This window comes from Heterocephalus glaber, unplaced genomic scaffold (assembly GCF_053883595.1).
Source record: "Heterocephalus glaber isolate CG9 unplaced genomic scaffold, H.glaber_assembly_v1.0 deba00000594, whole genome shotgun sequence".
In the NCBI taxonomy this organism is placed as follows: domain Eukaryota; kingdom Metazoa; phylum Chordata; class Mammalia; order Rodentia; family Bathyergidae; genus Heterocephalus; species Heterocephalus glaber.
The window spans coordinates 28,004,708-28,028,470 of record NW_028258151.1 but is presented as its reverse complement, the minus strand read 5'-3'; the positions used below and the strand labels follow the sequence as shown (position 1 = coordinate 28,028,470).

At 33.6% G+C, this 23,763-nt stretch overlaps 1 non-coding gene across 1 annotated transcript; it reads right to left on the bottom strand.

The window, feature by feature from the left end:
• Nucleotides 1–11,410: 11,410 nt before the first annotated feature.
• LOC147829557 (U2 spliceosomal RNA) lies at nt 11,411–11,600 on the bottom strand. The gene has a single exon (XR_015449044.1). It is a non-coding gene; the product is annotated as a U2 spliceosomal RNA (small nuclear RNA).
• Between the last annotated feature and the right edge of the window lie 12,163 nt (nt 11,601–23,763).

Genomic DNA, 23,763 nt, shown 5'->3' with positions numbered 1-23,763 from the left:
TCATCAAGATGTGCATGCGTGTGTGTGTGTGTGTGTGTGTGTGTGTGTGTGTATTTATGTATGTTGGACAGTGTATTTAAATTGACTGGGGAGTACATCAGTATTGGATTTTGTTTTCTTTTTTTTTGGCACCAGGGATCAAACCCAGGACCTTGCGCTTGGGAGGCAGGAGGCGGCACCACTGAACTAAATCCCTGGCCCTAGATTTCTCAAGCTTTTCAATGCAAGAAAAGCAATGGTGAAGAGCAGACAGTTGCTCAGATACCAACCTGTGAGATTCAAGGTGGGAGGAATGTAATAGTCAAAGCATTCACCAGGGAATCAAGAAGACTTGAGAACCTAATGCTAGTGCGTTTGACATTCTCATAATAATGTTATTCTCAGGGGAGTAAAGAGATGGAAATTAGAGAAAGGCTCCTTTGTGATCTAGTCATTCTTGCTGTCAGAAGCTTTTCACCAAGCCACAAAAGCCCAGTCTGCTAGAATATGAATCAGATCTACTCAAGGTCTCATGGAATAAGAACCATCAGACCTCCCTGTTTGGATCCTAATAGCTTTTTCCACCTCAGTAACCTTTCACTATAAACAAAAAGCCAAGTCTTCTTTTGCTTTCCCTTTGGTTATTATCTGAGGGCCCTAGATAATCATCAGAGATTTAATAGCAAAATGCAAATCCCAAAACCAAGCTTTTTGAAATTATTCTTTGTTTCTGTCAGCTGGTCTGTGGGTTTAAAAGGTATGAGATTGGAAGGATCTGATGACCAGGTAGCACGAAAATTAAATGCACAAACAAAAATAGAGAGACTGGTTTGCATCCCAATTTTATGCTTCAATATGTTCAGTGGAAGCACCACTTTGGTAACAGGGCAGTTAAAGATTTCTTAAATTAAATGAGCTTAATAAAAGTAAGGCTTTGTGCCTTTTGACCTTTAATTTACTAAATTGATTCACCTTATGATCAATCCTTTAAGACCACAAGGAAGCCTTCTATTCTTTGGTCAGTGCTTCCTAGATGTACTCTCATAATGGGTTTTTAACAGCCCTGAGTCTAGAGCTACAGCTTGTACTTTGCAACACTTATAAACACCCTCTGCGGATCATTTTATTTATTTTTCATGGATAACTTTAATCATGCTATTCAAACAAACCATACTGATTTACTGAATTCTGCTGTGATTTTTTTTTTACTTTAGTATAGAGAAAACAAAGCACTTTCCCTAACCTGTTGCAAATATTAGAAGCTGAATTTTATACTGGGAAGACTCAGGGAGAAACTTGAGTCCCTATAAGTCACTCTACCCCCTATATTATGCCCATGCCATTGGCATATTCAAGTTACATGGTTGGCTCTGAAAAGCCTCTGAATTTGTGACCCTTGGCTCTGTTCTCTTGAGAGCTGTGTCCCAAATGGTGCAATCCAACCTGGAGACTTGACTCAAATTACACAAAGGATGAAAGTAGCCACAAAGCTACCTGACTTCAGGACCTATCTGTATGTATGGTTTAACATTGCCCATAGCAAACAGTATGCTGACAAATATTTATAAATTCATTAATAAACCAGATTTATAAGACCTATTTAATAAAATGATGAAAAGGAAGAAATTGTAGAACAAGGAATTTGGAAACAAATTATGAGGAGATGTTTTGTGATGGTTCTTCTAATGCAAGTATTAAGGAACACGTGGAAAAATATATTTCACACATTAATGCAAGAGTATTTTAAAATATTAACTTTGATGATCTTTTGATAATTTTACTTACATTTCAATTTCTGGGCATGTTTTAGAACATAAAATTTCATAAGTAATTTATTTAAATTATCAGGAGATTCTTTATTGGGGTTAAAATGGTATGTGCTTTAGTTGTATTGTAGGATTCAGTACAGTATCACCTTCATCTTTGCTATAATTTTCATAGTACTTGAAATTTTGATTATTGCCTAATATCTGCCACTTTCATTATAAGCAAAGGAAATTCCTTTTACCTTCCTTTTTTTTTTTGGTACCGGGGATGGAACTCCAGACCTTGTGCTTGTGAGGCAGGTGGTGGAACCACTGAGCTAAATCCCTGGCCCTTACCTTCCTTTCCAAGTTACTGTTCTTCTGCTTCTCTCCCTACTTCCATTCAGTTATTTTCTTTAGAAGAGATCTTATAATCATTGTTTCTTGTTATTTTCCCTAGGTGGGAGTCACTAAGCTTCTTGTGTGTTTTATCCACATTTCTTTTCCTCATAAATCCACCATGACTTTATGAATGACAGTACTAAGGATATGTGGAGTATTCTTCATATGACTAGATTATGGTGGTAAATAAAATGAACACATTTTTTCTTTATTTTTTATTATGCTTGTTCATAATACCTCATCTTTCCTAGGTATTTTGACCAATGTAATTCCACTAGGAGAACAAAAATCCATCAGTGCTGAGAACCTACATATATCAATGTGTAATAATTGTTTATTTTCACTTTTAAGATAGGGAATTTACTATGTTATTATTCATAAGGTGAATTAAAAGTATTTGATAGACTATACCTTGTCTTTTAAATGGATCTACGTAGTACTCTAATTTATTAGTAATATTTAACCCACTTATGTAGATGTATAATATTTTATAAGCTAAAGAAAAGCAAGAAGATAAAAAATGAGGTTCAGGGAGTTTTTTTAATCTAAGTAATGTATTACCCTCTCTTTTACAATGTCTATGAAAGTGATTCTGAAGCTGTTAATCCTCTTGGTTCTGCTTTCTGTAGATGAGACAATAAATATTCCATATTGTGAAAGATTTATTTTCTTCACCATCATAATTGAGTCAATCAATAAAGTGTAATGTTTCCCTAGGCATTCTGCTATGCACCACACACTTTATCAACAAGGCCACTTTAACAAAACACCTGAATCTCATGGTGACAGATAAGATAATTTAGAAATTTAAACTAATAATAACCATAACCATGTAAACTGAGAATTAAAGTACTAACTCTTTTCTCACTTATACAATGTTACTGAGACATTTATTAACTGGAGTTTAAATATGAAATTTAGGAATTATATGTAAAATTATAAATACCTTAAAGATTTTTTGGATAGAGAGCTGTCAGTACCAAGTTAAGGTTAATAGTGTACATTCTTCACATTGTTCTTTTTTCCATACAAAGAAACATTAGGCTTTACTTTTTATTTATTGTTTATGCTTTTATAGGAATTAAGCTACATGGATAAGCAACAGTCATAATAGATCGTGAATATAGTATGGTAAAAACAGTGTAAATTCCTGAGATGCATTACAATATATATCTTTTGATTTTAAATGTCAATTTTACTAAATATTGTGTCTCATTAGAATGGTTATTCTCTTTCTCTCCTCATTCTTTTGTAAGTGTAAAATTAAGTTAAAGAAGCCAAGTGTTTTGCTTTTATATTCATATATTAAAATGTTACTTTCCAAAATGAAAATGAGTATCAAAGTTCATGAGATCACTTTCATTCTCAGTAATCTGAGCTTGTCTCTGATAATTTTATCACCATGTAAAATGAACTATCATTGAATTTTAAATTCGACCTTTAGATTTAAAAATTTTTCATTATAAAGACTATTATTAAATACTTATTTCACTTCAGCAGCATGTATACTAAATACTTATTTCTAATAAAAATGGAAACCATAAAAGGAGCAAAATATTTGGAAATATTATATATTACATAAATCAGTAAAATGTTTTTTTATTTTACATATTACATAAATCAGTAAAACATTCAAAATTTCTTTGGAAATATATTGACTATTATGGAAGCACAGTTATGATTTATTGAAGATTACAGAATAAGATTCAACATTTAATTTTGTTTGTCTTGACAAAGATCTTGTTAATGTTCATTCATAGGCAATAAGATTAAAGTTGTTTTCTTTTATTCTTATTGAAACAACATACATTTGCTAAAATAAATAACAAACCTTTTTATATGAAAGAAGTATTTTCATCATTGGGATGCATCACATACTTCTTATCAACCAAGAACTGAAACTATAAAGCAGTAGTAGTGAACCTACATCACATGTTTTCTTTTGTTTTTCTTTTAAGACAAAAGATGTTAATGTATGAGTTGTTTTTTCTAAACTAAAACCTCAGTATTATTCAGGTTTAATTAAAGTGTTGGCACTTGGTAATAAAGAAGTGGGTTTTGGGTTGCAATTTGGGCACTGAATCTTTAAAATGGTCGCCATCACTGCTGTAGAGTGAGTAAAGCACAAGAATGCCTCCCTGTTACGAAGACCCAACCAATTACTTGAGTTGCTGCAGTTCAGAATGTGATCCTTGCTCATTGTTAGTATGTGTATTGTTGCTGCAATAATTTACTACAAACTTGGCAACTTGAAATAACATCCGTTGGTCAACTGAATGGAACAAGAAGTTTAGGTGGGCTGGATTTGGTTCTTTGGTTGAAGTCAAAGCTGAAGAATAGCCTGGGAAGAGGAAAATCTGCTTCTAGTGTTATTCAGAATTTTCTACCCCCATGCAGAGCGGATAGAAACATTTTTGTTTCTGCTAACTCCTCTCTTTTCACATAGAGTATTCTTTTGTATATTTTCAGGTGTATTTATATAATTACTTGGGATTTAGTTCATTTTTATCAATTAAATTTAAGTCACGTTATTTTCATCTCGTTACCCTGTTTGGATTGAGTAATTTGCTTTCCTCTTTCAAAAATATATCATTTGCATTATTCCACAGCATTTCTATTTTTGTCTGTGTACATTATCAAGCTTATAATTTTTTTCTCTGTATGAGTAACAATACTCATGGTTTTCATTATAGCATCTAGAACCAGCACAATGTAAGCATATAATTAGTGTTCAAAAAATACTGAATGAAAAAATGTATGTTAAATAATACTGACCCCAGAAAAGTTCAGGCTCCTTACTAAGAGTCACTCCTAAGAGTCCATTTCTCACTTACGATATTTCCTTCTAGAATATTTTTCAGTTGCTGTACATCACAGTCAGTGAGCAGTAGCTTTTTAAGTCAAGATATGTACACTATCCCTGACAATGAGGGAAAGAAAGATTAAAAGTCTAACATTTTCAAATAATAATTTGTGAATTTTCAGAATGATTAGATGTAGCATTGATGAGAGTTTTGCAGAGCTGACACTTTCAAATTCTACTAATGGAAGTATAGACTGTAAATAAATTCTTAGGATTAAAAAAAATTACATTGAGATTCCCAAAAAGACTCATAGTCTTCTGTTTCTCCAAATCAGCATTTAGAGAGTCATTCTAAAGAAATAAGAGAAAGAATGAAGAGTTTTTCCCTAGGCATGTTTACCACAGAATTTTGAATATACTGAAATATTTAATGTAATTTAATGAATACTTACAGAATAATAAACAAATTAGTACAAAACTGTACCATGTACTATGTCCAGCCATTAAATATTAAACTCTAAAAATAAATAAATAAATAAATTAATTAATAAATAAATAAATATTAAACTCTATGAGACCGTGCAATGAAAAACTATTCCTTATGTATTAGGTAAAAATAAAAGAAGAAAAATACAATGATACTATGATGTTTTATCAATTTGTTTTATCAATCAATATTTAAAATTTTGCTTATAAAAAGACATTGAAATAATTTAATTTATGGAATTGACTCCTAAGAGAGAGAATTATGAGTAGTGAAAAAGAAAATCCTTCATTTTTATTTTTTTCCTTTCTGAAAAGTCCTACAGCCAATGTATTTTCTCTAGTTTCCCCATCCTATAAAAACATTATTACATAAGAGAAAGACATTCTAAAGGGACTAACAAAAAGGAAATGTTTTGTATTTGTTATTATGTATAGCTTTGATTAGTGATAATCCATATCGGATGGAGAAGCTGTGTCCATTTATGAAATGTACCACCACACAATAGCTCACAGAATTAAAGTGTAAAAGGAACCACTCCCTCCCTGTGGAGAATCACACCATGAAGCCATTTCACCAGAGACTAAAAGACTCACTAATGTCCTGGTCCAAAGTCATCACTGAGGATCCAGCAACTATGCTACTATAATTACTGATTTTTAAAATTTTTATTATAAAAGAACAGTGATGGTCTTAAGAAAGAGGTACCAGGACAGGAAATGATTCAGCAAGATCCCGAACTCTTATCAGAACTTGAGCTTTAAGGGAAAGTCTGGCCCAAAAAGAAGCTAGAAAATGGGCCCAGCTTGAAGACCAATTCCATTTCTAACATTTTCTTCACAAGAATGCTAATTGGTGGTGCAGACAGCAGGGGAGAATGTTGTGATTTACAACCTGTTCAACTCAGGCAAAAAGTGATTTTAGCTTTATTTAAGGCCTTCTGTCGTGCTTTAAGCACTTTGTAAGACATGTCATACATGGCCACAAGTATCTTTTCTATCAGAATTCAAGATAGCCATGTTGGTTTAATAGCCATTGGGTTTATTATCTTACCTCATATCTCCCTAGCAACTGTGATTATCTAGCGTTGAAAAGGCAAGTGAATCGAACACCTCTGCTGTGAATATTTGAGACGATAAAAAAAAAAAAAAATGTAACTGAAAGCAAAACTACAAAGTTGAATATGGGTGTTGGTTTTACTCTCTTAACATTTTTGGTCAACTTCAACATTAATGAAAGTTGGCTATAGTTATTCCGAAATAAAAAGAAACCATCTCTTACCAGGGGAAAAAAAAAAAAAAAGAAGAAGCTAGAAAATGTCTGGAAATGCTTCTAAAAATGTCACTTTTGTTCAATATCCTTTGATTCCTTTCTGTATTTGACATCTACAAATATCAAACCCCAGGATGGATTCAGTTAGCTATAGTATGCATTTGATATGTGATTTAATTGAATTTCTAATGTGGTGGGACTGCTATTATTCTGACAGAGGAAAAAGTTCAAATTTCCTGAGATTGATATATGCATGGTGATATTCTTGAAAGAATAATTCAAAATTCTCTTTCCAAGTCTGACTTCAAAGCACCACTGTTAGATAAACTAAGGCAGAGTGTAATTAAAACTAATTAAATTCAAACAAAAGCAAAATTGCTTAAGTATGTTCATCACCCAGTTTGAATTTTATTATTGAGTTCATCTCTCCCTAATTTCAATGAACATTATTTTGTTAGTAGAGGACTCATGATGGGGAAAAGATGATTATGCTCTTAAAGATCTTCAGTAATTCTAAATGTTAAAATAAGATAGACAATAAAAAGTATAATTAAATTAAAAATAAATATGCTTTTATGTTTAAAAATTTGTCTCCGTTTATGTAGATCAAAAGCAAAGTGCCATTCTGCATTTTATACCTGCACCTTTTATCTATTTTAAACAATGCTTTGAGGAGTAGAGATACTTTAGACAGAAGAAATACAAAAATAGGTTCATTAATATGTTTTTTAAACTTTTATTAGTTTGTACTGCCTGCAGTACATAATGATTACATTAATTGTAGGGAATTGGTACATGTACATAACACATTTTGATTCTTTTTTTTCCCAGACTTTGCTCCACTCACCTTTTATTTTGAAGATAAATAAATGAATCTAATGCAGGTTCATGATATTAATGGTGAATGGCAAGCAGCAGTTTGAGCAAATCATCATTACCAAAAATAAATGTTCTTTCTAAAACACTTCTAATCTATTGATTAAGAAGTCTAAATATATATTTTTATTATTTCTGGGATGGGTAAATTCATCAACATCAGGATAAAGCTACAGAATGGAAAAATGCTTCTATTAAGGTTTTGCTATTTAATTTACTGTGTATTCATGATACATTTTTAGTTAGTCTAAGGTTTAGAATAAAGTTGTTTTACTCTTTTCTAAAGTGTACCAAAGACATCATCTTACAGTGATACAGCCACAGTCATGTTTATGGCAGCAGAACTCATACTAACTAAGTCATGGTAGTGGTCTGTATGTCCACCAAAGGATAATGAATATAGAAAATATGGTATTTAAATATAATTGAATACTTCTCTGCTACAAAGAGGAATAAATTTGAGTTATGTGTAGGAAAATGGATGTGCCTAGAGGGCAACATTTTAAGTGAAATTAGGCAAAGAAGCTAAAATATGGCATTGTTTTTCTTATCTGAGAACCCTGAAGTAAAATAAAAGATAAATAATAAGAAACAGGGAATAGAACTTTTGAAAATAGAAAGAGAACCAAGAGATAGAAGTAGGTAGTGAGGAAATGAAAAGAAAATTATGATATGTTATGTTCATGTACCGACTGTCCACAATGAATGTAATGATTATGTGCTGAAAACATGTACTAATAAAAATAAAAATTAAAGTTAAATAAAATAAAGTGTAACACTATCTTATTCAATTAAATGGATAAAAAGTGATTTTTTTGTCCAGGGACAGTTAAACATTAGGAACTGTCCTTATGAAACAAATTTTTGTGAAATTGGGTGACAGAACCAAACCAAGACATACAAATTAAAACAACATCCCATAGAAATTCTACTTTCATTTGCAAAATTAGGGGGACATAACCTTAAAAGAGATTGATTTTTTATTTGTTTTTATACATTGTTGAGCAAGACATGCAACTGGTGCAGGGCAAGAGATTTTTTTGTAATGTATTTTGTAAAATGAGACACTTTAGAGTTTGTGATATTTTAGGTAGGAACTGTAAATATGATTGATAAGATTCCCAGAAGATATTAGATGTCCAAATGCAGTCATGTGAGGCAAGGAAGTGGGTAATGTGCTTTCTCAATTCTTCCTAGAGTTAGTCTTCTGTTTAAAGAAATTCTTTTCTTGATTCTTGACAGTGTTATTCTTTATTACATGCCATTTTGTCATGCTTCTTCTTAGGCTATATTAATTTTGTAGAGTAAGGCAGAAAACTTAAAACTCAAAACAGTTGTTTGTCATAAATTCATATACACAAGTTTTTAGTTGCATCTATTCCCTTGTCAGGTAAGAAAAATGAAGTCCAGGATAGATAATCAATTTACATAAAGTCACCCAGTGCAGGTAGGGAGAATACTGGCTTTCCACATAGGTCTACCTAGTGGAAATTCCTGGAAAAAAATGCTTAAAATTCCCTCTGTGGCAAAAGGAATTTTCTAGATCTAATTAAATAAAAAATTTTGAGATGGGGAATTTTCTGCCATTACCCCACAGGCGTAATATCATGACAAAAGTCCTTATAAGGAGAGGCAGGATGACCACAGTTAGAGATGTGATTATGGAAACAAAATCTAGAAGTCAAAGAGACAGAAAATGTATTTCCCTCTCCATCCCTGGCAGGAATTCATCTTTGACTTCTGACCATGAAATAATAAATTTTTGTTCCAAGTCACTAAATATTTCTCACACCAGTAATAAGAAACTCATGCAAACAACAGTGAAGTTGTATAAATCTAAAAGAGGTAGGACCTGTGACCCAGGCATGTACCTATCCTACTACACTGCAGTGCATATTATGGTCTATTCCAATCACCCCCGTGATTAATGTTCTTACCATGTGAGTCTATTGTAAAGCAGCTCACATTTATGGGGTCCTTGGTATACGAAAATTGAGGAGTAATTGCTAGACAAGACAAAGTATGAATAAGGTACATATTTGCACATATGAGCAATTCAAACTGAAATGAAGCCATTTAATATAATAACATGTAACATTCTCCTCTTTTTTCTAGAACTGGAGACTGAATCCAGGGTTTTCACCCTAAGCTACATCCCTAGCTCCTTTTTATATCATTTTTCTTATTTTAATTTGGAGTCAAATGTTTTGTAATCTTTTAAAAAATACACTTGATCTAGCCAACTCTGGCCATACTATAAATGACTATATGTTATTTCTATAAATTTCACATAATGTCTAAACCATATGAAATAGCTGATCATCCAGGAACTTTGGACATAAATACCAATTTCATATGATTCAGTCTCACTTATTCCTGCAGTAGATTCTGCCATATGCTACTCATTTATACTTTCAGTGAAGGGTCTGTTGCTGCAGTTCCTGACAAATGATAGGTTCTTGACTGTTGGCCCATTGTCCCAAAATCGCACAGTCCCTACATCTAATAACTGATACAGGAATATAACACCCTAGTCCTGTTGTTCTAAATAAGATCTATTTTTAAAAGTTATTTTAGCTTCAGAAATTCCTACAAATTAAACAGATTCTATAGTCAGGCCTGCCTCAGAGGATGACTTCTTTCTCATCTTAGACCTACTTCCTTTTCCACTCCTGTACAAGATCATGCTAAGGTGCTACTGGATAAATATCTTGCATTCTTATCCCCCAGAGAACCCAAGCTGAAATGATTCAATTTAATATACTAACATACATGGGCTGGGGATTTAGCTCAGTGGTTCCATGGCCTGCCTCACAAGCGCAAGGTCCTGAGTTCGATCCCCTGTACCAAAAAAAATATAAAATTCTATAATATAGAAAAAAACAGAATTGTGTCTTGGTAAGGTAATGATGCCACAGGACAGCTGGGAAATTATTATCAGATGTTCACCCTCATTGGTCAAAGTGGATCCATCATGCCCATGTCATTTTTATTATAGGAATGGCAATTGATTAATCATATGTTAAGGGTATCCATTGTGTTGATATTGGCTATGATTTATGAAATAGGACAAAAATAAATCAGGGCTGTCAAGACTTTCTGGATTTTTCTTTCTGTACCTCAGTCTCTTTCATTCTTTCTTTCATTCCTTCTTTTTTTTTTTTTTTTGTACTGGAGATCAAACTTGGGACCTTCCATTTGCCAGGCAGACGCCGGAACCACTGAGCTAAATTCCCGGCACTGTACTTCAGTTTCTTTTTCTGTACAATGTCCATAAAAACTGCAGATTTTACCTAACTCAGAGGTTGTGATGTTGTAAAGATTAAGTGAGTAAATGCTTGTTCACTCTGCAAATAGTGCCTGGTTCTTAGCACCATGCAACCAATGTGAGGCATGAGCTTCTGATTTTCATTACAGTGTTCCAAGCTTTCTCTTACATTGTCAGTCTCCCTCCACTGACTCCTTTGTTTTCAATCTACAAAAATTCTCAGCCTCCTGAATTAACGATGAAACAAGCAGGCTACTAATGCCATCCTTTGTGTTTCCTTTCCCTTTTTAGTTAGCCTACTTTCTCCTTTTCATCATTTACAAAAGATTGGTCTCCAATAACTGCTTTACTTCCTCATGCTCTATTTGGCATTCAAATTCAAATACAACAGACTCCAACTTTAGCTGAATGATACATTTATTTTCTCTACACATCAGATTTAGAAATATATATATGTATATATGTGGAGACAGAGAGATGATATATAGATTTAGATGTAGCTATAGATACAGATGGAGATATAAATGTAGGTGTAGTAGATTTAGATGTAGATTGAGGTATATACATAGATAATGAAACCTTGTCTGTCTCTCAAATTTCAACCACTTCTTTGACAGAAAAATGGCACTTATACTGATAAAAACCAAATACATACCTGGAACAATATAAAGCTTTTTAAAAATTTAATCATTTAAATATGTCTGTTGTCCAAGATATTGGGACTTTGAACAGATACTACACTTGATCTTAGCCAAAAGGTCAAGAAGTGATATTGGGAGTTTGAGACTGAAGGATCAGGAGTCCAAGGCTAGCATAAGATCCTATCACAAAAACAAAACAAACAAACACTGCACTCAGGGTCCTTGGCTTTAGTGATCCCGATGTTGAATTTTACTCACAGCAATTGCTATAGTTTGAATGTGCCCCATAAAAAGCATGTTCTGGGAACTTAATCACCAGAGCTGCAATGTTTGGCAGTGAGGCCTAATCAGAAGTACTTGTGCAACAATGGTCTCACTCTCATAAATGGACTAGTGAAAATTATAAAGAGGCATGAGAGTACAAGTTCTATCATTTTCTCTCTTGCCCTTTTGCCTTGAGACGTGGTATATGTATTAGTCAGCTTACCCACTGCTGGAAGAAAATACCTGACATCTTCAACTTCCTAGGGTCTCCACTGAAACTTTTGCCTCATTCCCAGATTTTTATGCATTGCCCTCTAAGGAACAACTTGCTTGGCCTCCAAGGCCTTCCACTGAAATTTGAATGAAAGTCTTGATAGCTCCATAACTCTTGCATTCTGCACACATGAAACTCAGCAGCCAGTGGATGGTGCCTTGATCTTTTATTCACTGGAACAATAGCTGGGCCCCTTTGGATCTCAGTGCCTGCAGCCTCTGAATGCCTCCATGGCTAAGCAGAATGAAATGAATCATGAGGAACCAGTGCTCTAAGTGGTCCATCTCAATCAGGGTTCAAGGGGCTGTCTTCTCAAATTACAAGTTTATAATTTTGCAACCTTGAGCAAAATGGGTGGGGTCTTACTGATTCCTGAGATTCCTTCAAGTGTCTTTCTTCTTATCCTCCATAAGATGTACTTCCATTGGTTTTAATGGAAATAATTTTTTCAGCAGCCATATTTTCTTTGTTCCCAACTTCAGGCACATTTGTCACATGCATTCCTATCATCATGCTAGTCTTCTGAGCTCTCAGTAGAATGGTCAATCTGTCACTGATAACAGCATTCTAAGGATATTCTAGCCCACATATCCAGACCTTCACAAACTCCTTCAACAATACAGTTCCATGTGCTTCTGAACCACGTGATCAGTTATACTCTCAGCAAGAAGTTCACTTCTCTTGGACCAATTTTCTGTGTTAGTTAGCTTTCCTATAGCTGGGACAAAATTCCTGACAAAATCAACTTAGAAGAGAAAAATTTTATTTCTATTCATGCATTTCAGAGGTTTCAGGAAGGGTCCAAGGTGGAAACATCATTGTACAAGGACAAGGAAGAGTAAAGATACACATCTCATAGCAGCCAGGAAGTAGAGAGATAAGAATTATCCCAGAGGAAGAGCCTTGGACCAGATAGAGTCTAACATTGCAATGAGCCTTCCAGAGACTCAGAAATGTGATTTAATGACCTAGGCATCTCTAAAACTAATCAAATTGACAATCAGGATCAACCATCACAAAATGACATAGTAAAAAGCCTCTTGCCAGATGCCAGTTCATGAATCTTAGACTTTCCAACCTCTAGAACCATTAGATAAATAAATATCTGTAGTCTTAGATATTTGGTCATAGCAGTTAAAAATAGACTGAAATAGACACTTATTTCCCTTCTTCGTTATTTGGAATCTCAATAAATGAAGAGAAGGGCTTATATTTTCACTCATTAAGTAAAGATTCAGGAAGTTTTGACATAATTGCCTGCTTGCTCCAGCAAACTTGGGGCTTGATTTAATGTCTACCTGAGCATCTATTTGTATTTGTGGCTGAGCAAAATTATCATCTAAATGTTTTAGGGTTTGCAGCCCTCTCAAGCACGATGTTCCTAGGTTTTCTTTTTTTCTTTTCATTAAGTTTATTGGTATATTTTAGGTATAAAATACAGTTACATTCATCATTGTGATCTTGTATCTTTACATGAGTATCTTGGGTTTTATTTTTTCCCCTTCCCCTGCCCTCCCTTCACCTCCTCCACCTTTCCCTGTTTACAAAGACTTTGTTTCCATTTTTTCCCTTTTCTCATATTTTTTCGTTTCCCTTCTTTCCTTTCCCCTACCCCTCTTACTTCACCTACTCCTTTAGACCTTTTCTTCCTGTTACACAATATCAATTATACATTTTTAAAATTACAATATCAAGATCTAGAAGACATTACCACAGATTTTGCACAATTTAAAAGGATACAGAAAGCATATTACAAAAATCTTTTTTGAAATAAATTTGACAACTTCTAAGAAGTACCTTGGAAGGCAAATTAATGAAACTAACTCTGGAGAAAATATAGAATTTGAGTAGCACCTATTAAAGAAAGTATATTCCTAGCTTGAAAACCTACCTATATGACAACAACAGGCTCCTATACATTTTAAATGATAAATTATATCAAATATTTAAAGCAGAAAAAAGAGGGAACATTTCTACCCTCATTTTAGGAAATCAACATCATGCTAATACTAAAACTGGATAAAAATAATAGAATAAAAAAGTGTGAACAAAGATAGAAATTTGTTTAACAAAGAAAACTATTATAAGTCAGATCTGGCAGTATGTAGAAAGTGGTTTTATTATAGGGATGGCAGTGTTAGTTCAGCATTGGAAGATCCACCCCACAAAGTCATCATTTTAACAGAGGAAAGGAAAAAGCCATATGATCTTGTCAGGAGTTGGAGAAAAAGTATTGGACTAAATTCTACAGGTGTTCTTGGTAAAAGCTATCAGGAGACTAGAAGTAGAACAGAACCTTCTCAACAGATTAAAGATGTGTACTCCATACTTCCAACAAAAATGCCTTATATGAATGGAAAAGAAGATATAATGCTTTCTACCTAAGGTGGGAAACAGGGGCAGATATGCCTACTCTTCATCTGTCCATTCAATTTTGAAACCTAGGCCCAAACCAAAATAGTCTGGCAATAAAATGACACAATTAGGATAGGATTGGCAAGGTAGAAGAAAAATCTTTATATGTAGATGAAATGATCATCTACAGAGAAAATACTAAGAAATCTCTAGGAGCCCCTAGAACTTATATTTGAATTTAGCAGGATTAGAAAACACAAAGTATATATAAAAATTCAGGTCTGTGTATATTTGCTAGAAATGAAGAATTTGATATTGAAATTTAAAAGTTATGTAGGAATACAAAGGACCTAGAAAAGTAGAAAGAAAGAAAAACAGTGCTGGAAGACATTTATTACCTAATTTTAAGACTTCTTCTAAAGCTACAGTTATCAAGGCAGTGTTGGTGTAAGGAAAGACATACAGATCATTGGAATAAAACAGAGAATCTAGAAATAGAACTGCACATATATGTTCCACTGAGTTTTAAAAAATTATTTAACATTAACATTTTATGTAACATAAACTCAATTCAAGAGCAGAGGAAGAGATAGTGTTTTCAGCAAATGACAGTGGAACACCTGGTATCCATGTATAAAAAATTAACCTCAACCCTTTATTTGCATATGTAAAAATAACTTGAAATGATCTATGAACCTAAATGTGAAAGACTAAAACTTTAAGAAGAAATAACAAGGGAAAATTTTTATGAATTTAGGGTAGGCAAGAATTTCCTAGGATATAAAAAACATGATGTATAAAAGAAAAAAAATTAATAAATGAGATTCCATCAAAATTTGGAACTTTAAAAGACATTGTTAAGAAAATGAAAAGTAGTCCTTAGACTATATTTATAATGCATATAATCTATGACCAGAATATATAAAGAACTTACAGCTTATTAATAGACAACCCAATTAAAAAGCAGACACAAGAAGATGATAAATAGCCAGTACAGCACAAGGAAAGTGTGCAACACTAGAATCAGAAGAATACTAATCAGTAAAATAACAAGATTGAATTATACATTCATTAGGGAGATGAAGTTCAAAGTTTTAAAAGAACAAATGTCATCTTAGGTATGAACCAGTTAGAACTTACTAATGCTGCTAATGTGAATGTAAAATGATCAAACCATTTTGGAAAACAACATAGAAATTTCTTGTATTACTATTAAGAATCAACAGTTGTTTTCTTAAGTTTTTACTTAAGAGGAATAAACACACATGTTCCCAATAGATTTGTATATAAAAATTGACTATCCCTTATCTAAAATTCTTGGGACCAGAGTGTTTCAGATTTTCAATTGAAATCCACTTGATCTGCAAAGAGGATAGCTACTCCTGCTTTTTTTTCGGGGTGGGGGGGTGTGCTCCTGTCACATGGAGGATTGTTTTCCACCCTGTAACTTTCAGTCTGTGAGGTTTTTTTTTGAATTAAATGTGTTTCTTGTATGCAGCATATTGTTGGATCTTGCTTCTTGACTCATTCTGCCAGTCAATTTCTTTTGATTGGTGAATTGAGATCATTAACATAGATGGTTATAACTTATACATATTGGCTTATCATTGTCATGACCTTTTCTGTTTGTTGGATTCTCCTCCTTTGTGTTTAATTTCTTGTTGTGCCCAATGGATTCATTCTGCTGGGCTTCGTGGGGTTGTGAATCCTCATTGTCTTTTCTTAAATTATTGTATAAAATTTTTTGGAGTGCTGGTTTGGTATTCATGAAGTTCCTAAGGTGCTCTTTGTCATGAAAGTATCTTGCTTCTCCATCAATTTTGAAAGATACTTTTACAGGGTACATCAACCTGGGTTGGAGGCTGTTTTCCTTTAGGGCTTGAAATATATCACTCCAAGCTCTTCTTGCCTTGAGGGTTTGCATTGAGAAGTCTGATGTGATTATGTTGGGCTTTCCATTGCATATGATTTGTTTCTTTTCTCTAACTGCTTCTAGAATTTTGTTCTTCTGTTGAGTTTCTATTATATGCCCATGTGTAGATTTTTTTTAAACCACAGCTACTTGGAGTCCTATATACCTCACTTATCTGTATGTCAAGTTCTTTTCCTCTGCTGGTGAAGTTTTCTGCCATCACTTCTGTGAACAGTTTTTTTTTTTTTTTAATGTCATCTGCACTCTCTCCTGTTTCTTCATTGACTCCATTCAGTCTTATGTTATTCTTCTTTGCATCATTTAGCAGGTGCTGGGTTGATTTCTCATGGTCCCTTACAATTTAAAAGCAATTTTTCTTTTCCTGGTCACTAATAGCAATCTTATCTTCTATATCTGAAATTCTGTCCTCACATTGGTTCATTCTGTTGTGTAGACTTTCAATGCAGCTTATAATTTCCTGGAAATCTGTTTGTATCTGTTTTATGGACTCCATTTGTTTCCTATGTTGGGATTCCATCATGTTCCACAGCTCCTCTATTTTTTTATCTGTGTCCTCTCTAGATTTATTAATCATGTCTTGTACTATGGGCACAATCTTTGCTGTTATCTGAGAAATTATTTCTGATTTCATTTTTTCCAGATCCTCTTTTGTTGCCAGTTCAGGGAGTCCAGGGTTTGAGTATCAGAGTGTTCCATCTCGTTTCCCTTTGGGGTTGTTTTATGTGATCTGGATGTCTGGTTTTGAAACTTGTTTAAGTGTCTTTTCATTTCATCTGGGGTAGGGGGTGAGAGGTCGGGTGGTTGCTGCTGCTGCCTGTGCTTCTCACATCCTCTGTGCTGGTGGGCATGGTACTGTGGCCTGGAAGCCTCCTTCCTGTGCCCTGGGAGTGGCTCATCTCCTCTGTGCTCTTTCCTAGGTTTTCTTAAACATTGTCTGTCTTCAGACCTCCAAAAGCTAGCAGAACTCTCAGCCTGGCTATTGCTATGATGGTCCACAACCACACCACAGAAACTACACATAACCACTTCTGTTCTCAAACCTTATTATTTATTTAATCTTTTGTCATTGTTGATTACTTCACTATGTTTAACTAGCTGGTAAAATCCAATTTGTTTCATATCCTCAAGTATGTGCTCAGAGGGCAGAAAGAAATAAATAATGTCTACAAATTTTGTCTTCTTATTCTTTATCTCTTTTTCTTCCTTCCCTAGAAATGATAAAGAAGTGGGATTTTCTTTTTATGCTTGTTATGGCTTGTATTGAGATGTCCCCCCAAAGCCTCATCTGGCCTTAGAAGGGTAGTTTTGAAGGTGCCTTTATCTAGGGTGTATGATACCAGGATTAAGTGAGTGATGCTGCAATTAAGGGTATAAAGGGATAAAAGATGCCCTACCCTTGGTGTCAGTGGTGCAAACCAAAGGGTGGATAGTCTGGATGAACTATATTGGCAGGTTTGGTTGCTGCTGCTTCACTACTTCTCTGCTTTGCTGCCTTCTGCCTGCCACGAACTGTTTCTCCCTGGTGATTCCCCTCTGCCATGCTTCCCTTCCTTGGAACCAACCCACTATGGGCTGAAACTTCTAGAATCTGTGAGCTGAAATAAAGCTTTATTCCTATAACTTTAAGTGTTAGATGTTTTGTCTCAGTGACAAAAATGTAACTAAGACACTCTTTATAATATATATTTAGTTGTTTATTCCAGTAAACACATAAAGGTTCTTTTCTCAAAAGTATGGAAAACTCCATGAGCTAAGTATTTTAAGATCACTTTTGATATGTTAAAGCTAATCTTAGCTAATGTATAGATAAACTTGCAGGATTTTACTTAAAGGTCAAATTGCTCTCTTAAATTGGATCAACTGGCTTAAGGGTTCTACAATCTACTTTCATGTCTGTGTCTTAGCAGGGTACTGGTGTTAGAGTTATAAATTGAACTTAATTTAAGTTGAAGATTAAAGTGAATCACTTTAATGTTATATGGCTGTAGGCACATGGAAATATTCATAGTTATTCAAGCATCTGCTTATTTTTCATATTCTGTTCTCTTGAATAAGAATACTCCTATTTACATTGTCTAAATGTGCAAATTTTGTTCCATCCTTTAAGACAAAAATCAAATGTCACCTTTTCTGCTATCTCTTTCAGTTATCTCCCTTGGATTTCTTCAATTTATAGATACTTCTGTATAAGATGTATTGAATTAATCTCCCCTGTTTGAATTTACTTTTGAGAAAGTTCTTTTTTTAAATAGATCATTGTTACATTATTATATAAAAACACAGAAAAGTTCCTGCAATAGCATGGTATGTATATGTTGAAAAGAACTGTAAACTAAATTACTTTGTGATAGTATAACTGGGTTAAAGAAAAACAAAATAATCATGTAAAGTGCTAAATTCAGAATTCAGTTTATTTAATATAAAAATATACAAAAGATCATAAGGTAGTATATTATTAATAGTTATGTGTGTAATATAAATGATAAACACTTGCATAATTTAGAAGAAAGAGAAATTGTTATGGTCCAGGATGATTTAAATAAATCATCATAAATAGGTTAATGAAATAAATTTGAACTTGAAATACCTGTGGTTAGAGCAAACTTGTCCAATATCTATATACTAAGTCATACACTTGTCTTTATTAAAGTCTTTGTATCTTAGTTAAATATTTATGAACAACTTAGCTTTGTCCCAATTCAAAAGTATCCTGCATTGTGTTGATTTGGTAGTGAAATCTGTACTTATAGTAACTATAGTTTTGTGAGGATTGAAAATTTTATTTATTTAATGACATTCATAGTTTATCTTTCATTCATCTAATAATAATATATTTTTTCTCTCTACTGTGTTTAATGTACTCTGGTAGGTCAGAGAAATGATTAAGATAGCTACAGTTCTCATTCAAAAATTTATAATCTCACCTAGCAAGACAAACAGGTAAACAAATACTGAAATAACTTCTTGTAATAAAATGACTAGAATACATATGGGCAATTATTGGACATATTCAAGTTTTTCCAGTTGGACGGAAAAAGGAGACTACGCTTAGATTGAGTCTTGAAAGATAGATACCTGTTTACCAGATATAAAAATAGGAGGGAAAAGGCACAGTGAGGGGAAAACAATCAGGAATGAAACATAAAAATTTGAATAACATAACTAACATGAAAATTTGATGTAGTTGTATCATAGATGTAACTGCTATGTGGGTAGGTTTTACATGGTGGTCTGTTGTGAATACGTGTTCTCTCCACAGTTTATGTTGAGATTTAATACTCATTGTGATAATCCAAGGAGGGGGAATCTTTTAGAAATTTATTAAATCATGAAGGTTCTGCTCTCATGAGAAGATAGTGCCTTATAAAAGGGCTGGAAGGAACTAATTTAAGTCCTTTCTGCTCTTCATCCTCTAGATGCCTCCACATTTGAGTACCAGACTCCTGAATAACACTACTCCTGGTGCCTTGATGGTGGCCTTCAAGCCTTCAGAACAGGGAGACATAAATTTCTGTTCTCTATAAATTACCAAGTCTCATATATTTTGTTACAATAGCACAAAGAAACTAAAAAATTATGGAAAGAAGTCATTTCAGGAAAAATGAATCATTTTTCTTTTATTTTCTTGGTCTATTGAGAATAGTTCACTTCTGTTTCATTTTGTTTTAATTTTTAAGTAAATGTATTATAGTTGTGAATTCTATACCCTTGTGTATTTTTGCTACTGCCCTGCTCCAATGGATCTCACAGAAGTCCATTTTCTCCCATGAAAACTTTTGTTTTTCATCCTCGAGTCAGATATTACTATTTCATAATTCCTCCTCTGCACCATAGTGTGTATGTCTCCAGAGGTCATATATAATTGGTTAAAGCTATTTTAAAATCTCATCTCTTTCCCACAAAAATCCTCAGTTCGTTTTCCTGTCAGGTCATTATATCTTTCCTTAACTCATATTAAGTTTTTGCACTAGGACAGGCACTATTGTGTTTTATTTTATTTATTCAGATAGTTGTTACAGTGATCTCACAAGCTAAATCCAATGATTACCTTCTTTTTTGGTGGAAGGAAAAATTAATTCAGGAGGCCACCTAGTTAGCAAATGATTAATCTAGGACTTCAATACAACTGACCAAGCTATTGAAAAGAGTGTCTTCACTAGAAGTCTGGAGATAAATTATCAAGCTTTCACCACCATATCAACTACCTATTTGCAGCTGAGCTCACACAATTGACTTTTTCTTTCATTCTGTTTCTCTTTCACTATATTATGATTTTTACTGTTCTTTTACTGTCCCTCCTTTTGTTTGTATTGAAAACCAACCTTCTGTCAGGTCCCAATACATATCTCATTCTCAAAGATACTGGTCCTTGATTCCTCACTCCCTATGTTCTGCAACAGATATTTTCTATCTTGGTGCAATTGTTCTTACAATCAACATGAAAACGTTGCCAGTTCATGCTTTGTCAAGTTTCTCTCCTATCAGTCTTTTTGAATCCTCTTTGCTCAGATTTTAACCTATGTTCTCCAAGAAAACTGCTCTTTTCAAGGTCTCTAATAATGTCCTTGAAACTTGTTTCATTGGTCAGTTCTCATTTTTTCCCTACTGGATCGATATTTCAGCAACATTTGACATAGATGATCATTTCCATCATGAGACATATTTTTGCCAGATTTCCAAGACAATGTATTCCCCACATGACCTCTTAAACTACTTTTTGACATAATGTTTGATGAGTTATCATCATCTCCCAAATCTCTATGAGATGAGGCACAATCTGTAAACATTCTATGTTTGAAATTTATTCCCTTGGCAATTGTACATACTCTTAATCTTATACGTCACAAAAACACTTTCAAGTCCAAATTTATACTCACTCTGAGTTATTCCCTGATCACCAGATTCATGTATCCAGCTGCCTACTCATTTGTTCACCATGACATATAATGTATGTCTTACACTCAGTCTGTTCAAAACCAAGCACCAATCTTCCTCTATTCCCACTAAAATTTGCTTTCCCGGATTTCTTTCCTGTCTCAGTAAATGGAAAACTACTTTTATAATTTCTCAGATGAAATGTCTGGCATCTAATTAGTATTTTTCTCACATATTCAAACTTTTTTGAATCCACCAATACTGTAAGTTCTACATTTAAAATATGCATATAATGGAAACACTTTTCACTACCTAAATCACCAATCCTATAGTTTCTGTCTTTATCATCTACCATATAAATATATAAAAGTTCACTGAAGGTCAAACTGAATCCTCTGAAAAAGGTCAATTGTCATTCTTCTACTCAATGAATTCCACTATCTTTGCAAAACACTCCTAATAAACTCGATAAGATGGCTTAGAAATCTCCACAAAAATCTGCTTCCTTCATAATTTTCCCTCTGGGTCATTCTTCTACTATTTCTAGTACTGTATTGCCTAATTCAAACTGATCAGTACTTACTGTTTCATAAAGTTTTGTTTTGTTGTTTTTTTCTGCTTTTATTTTTTGCATTCCCTATCCTCTTTCTTATCAAAATTACTCCTTCAGTTATCTTGAGAGTTTACCAACTCCTTTGGGCAATCTTTTCCAATTGCCTAATTTTATATATAAATTTATAGCGAATATTTTCCTATTCTGAATCCTACCTTATGGCTTGTCTGCTTTAGTGAACTTGAACCATTTATATTTAACATGCTACATGTCTCTATTTGATTTTATATTTCTCTTTAGCATTTAGTTCCTAAAAGGGCAAAAGTTTTTGTGGAGGCAGAGGAAGCTATGTCTCTAAAACTTGAGAGAGTCCAGTCCTAACAAGTAGAAAACACTTGGTAAAATCAAGGGGACACGCTACTTACTGGATCCTGAGAGGCCTGAGACAGCTTTCTAAAAACCACAAAGGGCATCCAAGTCTAACAAATAGACCATACTTGAAAATGCATATTTCATAGACTATGTTAAACCAAAATGTCCTCCAAATTCATTATAATTGTTTATAATCTCATTCATGTTGTGCTTTGATACATCCATGAACTTTGGGCACTGTAACAGTTCCACAAAATTAAAGACAAAACTCTTCTTTCAATAGAAAAGAGCAGCCTCTCTTTGACTGGAGTGATTTGCTATGCCAATTCAAAGACCTACTCCCTCCCTGTAAAAATCACATAAAGACTATGACACATGGCTTGTTGAGTACCATGAGCTCTTCTCTCCCACAGTTCCCACCTGGTGGAGTGAACTGATCTTTGGTTTTTGAAAATAAATTATGTACTTTCACTTCTACTTCTGTGTGACTTGCTTAATTGTTTGTTCAGATATCAAAAATCTAGAACTGATGATGCAACCCCCACCAAGATGACAAGAGAACTACCTCCCTTCAAAGATGATGGCCTGAAAACTGATAACTTCAAAACTCCACCTACACCCCATTTACAAAATTTCCCAGTTCCCATATCACAAAACTGGCTACCAAGCTCCCAATATTTATCCTTGGGGAACAAATCATTGCAAAAACTAACTTCTTGCTTTTGTTTTGGTTGTTTATTGTTGTTTAGGTAAATTTGGTATCTTCAAGATTTTCTTAATGTTAGTAAGATTTCCAGATTCTCAGAGTATATTTTGGAAAAACTTACACAGTGATTTCAAGCTATTACCATGGCAGCTATTTGGATCAGAGTACTATTTTTTCCCCAGAGCTATTTCTGTATCATTAAATCCTTGATAGTACTTCATTATTTGGTATCTGTTAAGCTTATACAAATTTTAGTGTCTAATTTACCTAATAAATTATGTATGACAGAAGAGAAAACTTATAGAACAATAAACAACACTAGTAATTAACTCCTTGAAGCAGGAAAGCAGTATATTTGAGAGTACCATTACGTCTTTAATACAATGCTATCAAGTAATTAATATGAAAATATTGCTTTATTGAAACTCATATTGTTTTTCACATTTATTCATTATAGGGAAACCAGAAACAGAAATGAGGAGTAGTGGAATTACAATATTGCCTTTATTAGAGAAGCTTTTATTTTATTAAAACAAAGGAAAGAGAATGAAAAAAATACTGCCTAACAGGATGTAAGACAAAAAATGTTGCTGTGGCAACCAAATGCCATTTGTTATATTCTCTTTATTAGGCTACAGAAAGTGATTGCACAGAGAAGAAAATACTCTTTTGATGTAAAACCAAAATTTGATTGAGATACATATTTCTCTTTTCTCCTTATGTAATTATGAAATGTTATCCTTTGGGGGAGGAAAGTACTTACATTCTTTTGGACTGTATGAAGGTTTAAAGGAATTGGGAGGTTTGCATAGACCTGAGATCTCTGTGGTTGATTTATACTTTTGCTCCTAGATGGGAAGAAAACAGGATAAATAGTAAAGCTTGTAGGAAAAATGATACAGTGCAAGGTCCATAGAGTCCATTGTCCATAGAGTCTCATAGGTTTGATGTCCCTCATCTT